We start from the raw sequence: 6,710 nt of genomic DNA, 5'->3' as shown, positions 1-6,710 counted from the left end.
TTCTGAAAGTGATTAGTCTAATGGCTTGCTAGTTTCAACAAAACCAAACTGGCTTTTGCTGAACCTGACTGATCCATCAGTTTATGTCAATATTCTATAAAAGACTAATTTAATTTTGTATCACTGAAAGTGATGCGACTGCTCCCATGATAATTAATAAATCTGTTTACACTAGTGGTATGTGATGTTGGAAATGCGGTAGTAGTCAAGTATTACTCTTTTGATGAACTTCCAACACAGGACATGGAGTGGACTTTTATCTGACCTGTTACTCTGTCTGAGGTAACAGCACTTCAATGTTCCGGGGCAGATTCAAAACTGCATTTTTGCTTCCTTGAAGGGCACTCTTGCAGGAGGGGATGCCACTCGAAAGCTGCATTTTTTCTCGAAGGGCCCTTCCACAAGACTGTTAGAGAAGGGTACATTTATAAAGTAATGCCATATTTCCCTTAGAGTACCCCCTTCAAGGGCTCTGCACTTCAGAGAAAGGCATGGGGAGGATCACTTGCGATTGAAATACGCCCCCGATCTGCTGTGTCGTGTGCTCTTAATGTCACCTCCATTTAATTTTCTTTAATATGCCTGCGATTTACAAAGGAATCTCATAATACAGATTACTGGGGGACACACCGGCCCACTCGGTTCTCCCGATGGCCAGTGTGCCCCTGATTGGCCCTAAAGTGCATCGGCCCATCGGGAAAATGCCCGGTATGCCTGATTACCAGTCCAGCTATGAACACAAGTGAAGATTTTTAAAAGAACATCTCAGATCTGTCGGTCCATACAACGCAAGTGAATGGGTACCAACAGCACATAAAAGCAGCATATAAGTAATGCATATGACTCCAGCATCTACCGATAACAGAGTTTTTCACTTGCCACGGGCAAAACACTTAATTGTCATTATGGTGTTGCATGTCACTAGTTGGGATTGACAAATGTATAGAGAGGAAATCAGGAGGAGGTGGTCTCGATGGAACAAAGTGAATAAAGGTATCAGGACTCAAGAACATTATTGTGACCTATGACCATGGCCATTTCAGTGTACCTCCAGAATAAAGAAATAAGAGGACATAGAACGACAGCACCAACATGACCTGCATCTCTCATCTGTCAGCTAGCGACCCCTACTGTTCGGACTTATGCTTTGTCAATTTCACGTGTGAGTGTTGTCACATTGTAAATCTTTAACCATTTAAACCAATGCAGAAGTTTACAACGACAAAACATTAAACCAAAGTAAGGATATGTTGCTCCCTTTAAACAAATGGATCACCGATCTGTCCTGTGTGTGGATGACCTGTCCACACTGATAAAGTATTAAAAGTTTCAAATAATCACCAAAAAACTGTTGTTGTTGAAACATCAACCCAAAGTGTAAAATGACACATCAATCATTCTGTGACTTAATTCACAGAACATATAAGCAGTCTATTCTCAGTATAGCTAATACTGTGACTGGGGCTAGTTGTCACATGGGTTACATGGTGTTATTATATGCAGTGACTACAAAGCTTTCAGTAAAAATTCCAATTGCACAAATATCAGGGGATTTGTTTATTGGTTTCAAACAGATAATTTCGTTTATTCTATCTTACAAACGGCATTTGCATTAATTATATTTGTATACAACTAGTGAACACTATAAAAGCACTCCATCTATTAGCACAAAGGTAAACTATATAACAAAGTTAGATTTTAACAAGTTGAGCTGTGCTATGAGGACAAGTTTTTTTTTTAAATAAATGTCTGGTTTAAGTTGTGTTCTATGTTGTACACTGTTAAAAACTTTCTCGTCAAAAAACAGTAAAGAACTGGCAGCAGGGTTGCCAGCAACTTACTGTAAAATTAACAGTGTCTTGCTGTTGCTGAAATTAACAGCTAGATACTGTTTTTACAGCTACAGTATACAACTGTAATTTAGCAGCATATAGCTGTAAAATTACATTCTATCTACTTTTTTTTAAATTAACAGCTACAGTAAGTTCCCAGCATGCACTGCAGCATAAAGAAATTACTTAGATTTTTTTTACTATTTACTGGTTTATTTGGATATTGTTTTTGTTGCAGTCTAAGTTACTTGTATTTTAATGTTCAGCTTTTACTTTTTTACGTGAAAGTATGTTTGTTAATTGCCACCATTGTTGTGTTTTGTATGCAGAGAGTTGATATCTGTGTGTGTCTTGTCAACATGAGCTATGCTGTAAGTTCAAAAACATCAAACACTCAACTTGCTGATATAATTTTGCAGAAATATCCTTTACTGTTTTAGCTTTTATGTTTTTATGTGTAATGCATAACTATTGCCACATATAGTGCCATTAACAAGGTAGGATTAGATATTCAGTCTGACCTTAAGTTTTGTCTTCAAAGTGCAACACAAAACATTACTTAAACACAAATTCACTGGCTGGAAGAACATAATGTTATTACATAGAAGGTCTAAGTCTCCAGCTCAAGAGAGCACTAATCACCATGATGGTGACTTCAAACAAAAACAACTATTGTTAACAGAACACTACTAAGACTTCTATTAATTCTGAATATTTCTATTCTTTTTTTTTTTTTTTTTTTTTGTAGCCCCAATAGGGATGGGCAATACCACTTATTTTCTTTTCGATCCGATACCAATATTTTCAAGTCCAATATTGTCGATACCAATACAGATACTTTTGTTTAAAAATAAAATCAGATTACTTTGGATAAAATTGGTAATTTTAAATCATATTTTCAGTCATTTTCAAGTCATTATTTATTTTTATTTTTTATTTTTTTGCCTAATCAGAAAATGATTAGACTTCTGTTGTGTTTACTCTTACAAAGATGAACCATTTCACTACAGTAATACAGTATAGTTTAACCATGATATTTAGTTTAACCATAGTTACCACACAATTAACCATGGTTACTACTACAATATTACAGTAGTAAATCAATGGGTTCAATGGTATAGTAACTTCATATTAAACATGTATTTAAATTAATAGGTGTCATTATTGTTCCTTTTATTATGCTACTATGAAAATTGTTAATACTTCATTATTATTCTAACTAATAATCTAATTCATAATACGCAATATACTTTTAAGCATTAATATGAGTGTAGTAATGTTCACCTTAACACTTTATCTTGTATTGCCATATATGCCAAAAAAAACAATTATTATTATTTGTGTAATATTATGTGCTTTTCTGTGTAGAGTGAAATTGTTTTCCTAATATAAATTATTTGATATCACGAGCTGTGATGGACTGGCGACCTGTCCAGGGTGTCCCCCGCCTTTCGCCCAATGTTAGCTGGGATAGGCTCCAGCCCCCTGCGACCCTGTACACAGGATAAGCGGTTGACGATGGATGGATGGATGGATGATATCACGAGAAAAAGGCACCACGGACAGCAGTAAAGGGCAAAATAACATGCAGGGGTGCAATAACATGCAGTATTTTCACAAAGTTGAATTGCACAAGTTACTTTTAAATGTATATACATATATTTACGTTTAGCAGGGAAATAAATATGCAGTGCAAATGATAGTTTTTCCAGGGATGCTTGTGTTTCAGACGCTGGAAATGTCTCGCCTCTTACTAAAACGGAAAATATGATTGGTTGGCAATTATCCAATCGCGTCTGAAATGAACGTTCTGATTGGTGGATCAGCTTAGTCCGACTGTCTGTCTTGCCAGTGCTCCCAAGTGCATCTCCGTGCGCGTTTAGAGAGAATATCTGTTAATTTTTTAAAATAATATTATTAAAACACAATTCACTCAACGGTGCTGCGGCATCGCGTTATTAGATTGAAAAAGTTCCGGATCAAATGCTCGTGGTTCTAGCTGCCACACGTATAATCAGTTATTTCATGTGGGCACACGCTAAATCCTAAAACTGATAGTAGGGCACACGACGTATATGCTATAAATATATCTTAAAATGTAATTAGATTACACCCAACTCTGTTTGTAGGCTGTTTTACACACTTCCTTCACTTGCTGTTTTTGTTGATCAAAACTGGATTTTTTATTTTATGTTATGTTTTCCATCATCATCCTTTTTATTATTATTATTATTTCTCAAATAATAAATTGTGTAAAAACAGGCGTTGTTGGAAGATGTGTGGCCTTTTTAGATGAAAAACCAATCATATATTTTATGGCACTTTTTTGGCCTTAGATAGTAGTTTGTCACAAAAAGTGTCAATAAACATCTTTCCATTATGACAACTTACCCCCATAGTGTGACAACAAGACCTGCCTGCCATAAACTATATTTTTCCTGGGCAGTAACAATAGAAGTAACAGGTGTTTTTTTTTTTGTTGTTGTTGTTGTTTTTGTTTTTTTTTTAAAGAACTTTACGTTAAAAAAGACCTTCGAGTGAGACTTATAAGACGAATTACATCTATTATGAAGCTCAAAGTACCTCCAGCACTAATAGACTAACCACTGCAGCCCTTTAACCAAACTGTTCTCCCCCCGAAGTGCGTGCGCGATTGCGCGCGCACGATTGGCAGCTCCACGTCGACATTCTTCCAGCTGCTACACGGACACGGACGCGGCGTGAAAGCGACTCATCAACAGTTTGCAGGAGCGTCATCTGCTCTATTCCTGAGTAAAATCTGCGCTTTTTGACAGCGGCTGTGAATGCGTTTGGATAGAGCGCTTCTTCACCTATTGCAGTGTACACCGTGTGTCGACTGTCTCGTGAGTTGCAGCAAGTATGTTCTTGACATTTTTTCTCTTCTTCACTCCTCTGCAAGTGGATGCAATCACAGACTGTGCATTTATGCTATTAAAACACTTTCACCTCCTCACTCAGCGATATGTTCACCCTATGATGATGTAACTTTGCTCAGAATTAAAGTTTTCATGTTACTTAAATGTCTATGGGAAAAGTTGAATGAAAATGGATGATATATGACATTCTCGTTCCTTTTTTTCAGTTTCAATTTTCTTAAAGGGGTTCATTATGAAATTCAATAAGTGTGTTAAATTGCGAATAAAGTATTGGTGTATTCCAGGATGACATTCTGCTGTGATGGTCTTGATAAAGTATTGCACGGCTCCAAATTTCGACCCTTTTCGACACGTCAGCTGTTCTACGCATCAGCAGCCCCAACTGTAACTATACAACTGTGCAAATAGACTGTCCGGATGGGATCGTAAAGTCAGTATAACATTTTATTGTTTCAATGTCACCATCTGCTTTTTATTTTTTTCTGTTATGATTGTTAATGCACGTGCTGCATAGAAGCGCGTGCATCTGTTTCTGCGTATGCATTGTAGGCCACATATGGTTTCATTGGGGCTGTTGGCGTATGTGCATTTGCGAGTAAAAATGAGTCCAAGTTTGCAACACTATGCATCTTATCCATCATTTAAATTATTCGATAGCACTTTACATTAATGTTTCCCTTGTTAAGGGTTTATAAACCAGTTCATCAATGATTAATAATAATTTACTGTACAAATTAATTATAAATCACTGATATTTGGTTATGACAACAACTTACATGTAAAACTTGCCAGTAAGTATTTTATAAATGTTTAATAAATACACTTATTCACACATATATTAATCAAAAACATAGCATGCTCTAATTCATGATTTATGTCTCAATTCAACAAAATTAGATTATTATATTGATATTAAAATTAGGGTGTATGTCACTTTGTGTTTTATATTCATGACTAGTGTCTTGAATCTTGTCAAGTTGATGTCAAAAGAATGGGATTAACTAGTCCTAGTGAAAGTCCTTTGCAACAACACTTTTCAGCTCTTCATTCTCATTCACAGCATTTATCATATAATAACGCCTGATGACCATTAAATCATACTGAACTTATGTAGGCCTACATCAGTTACTAATGTTGTCAACTCTTTAATAAATGCTTCATATTTGTCCACTTTACATGAAGGTTTATTTTCATAGGAAACTAATGATGAAAACGTGTTATTAAGCATTTATAAAATGAAGTAAAATTACTGACTATTTAGCAAGTTTTGCATGTTATGTTTGTTGTGTTATATAATTATAACTGCATATTAATGATTTATAATGCAATTGTAAATGAATAATTAGTCATTAATGGACACCTTTATATACTTTGAGCAAAGGGAACAATAATGTAAAGTGTTACCAACAGAGTCGAACTCTGGCCTGACTCCTACATAGGGATCCCTACGTATTATGACTGACTATTCCATATTCCATACTTGCTGTGCAAATACAAGGGGTTTTTCATAAGAGACGGCATTCTGGTTCAGATAAGAAATGCATTCTGTCTGTTTCTCATGGAGGGTCGTTGGTGCAGTTTCATTGAGAAGAAGATAGGTTAGTTTGCAGCACTGTGGCTTTCCAAGTAAAGTTCTGTGATACACTCAGACTCTTATAGTTTGCAGTCAGTGCATTACAGAACTTTGTTTTGGGAGTTTAAAGCTCTGGCCTGGAGGAAACATTAATTTCAACTGGAAGAAGCTGTAATACCCCCCTGAAAAGCTCACAACTTGAAATCATGTGTCCCTCAACAACATGCACAAATAAATCTAATCATTATCATCACATACAACTGTCTCATGCCTCAATATGGTCATTCCTTTATCTTGAACTGTTAACAAAAATTGGGTATAAGGCCCCCCCATCCTTGGGTGTATATGATCTTTTTCATTTTGGTGCTCAATTAGCATAGCAGAGGCTGCCACAATTGCTAAAAGTCT

This window comes from Xyrauchen texanus, chromosome 18, assembly GCF_025860055.1.
Source record: "Xyrauchen texanus isolate HMW12.3.18 chromosome 18, RBS_HiC_50CHRs, whole genome shotgun sequence".
Classification (NCBI taxonomy): domain Eukaryota; kingdom Metazoa; phylum Chordata; class Actinopteri; order Cypriniformes; family Catostomidae; genus Xyrauchen; species Xyrauchen texanus.
The sequence above is the reverse complement of the archived record's forward strand: the minus strand, read 5'-3'. Positions refer to the sequence as shown.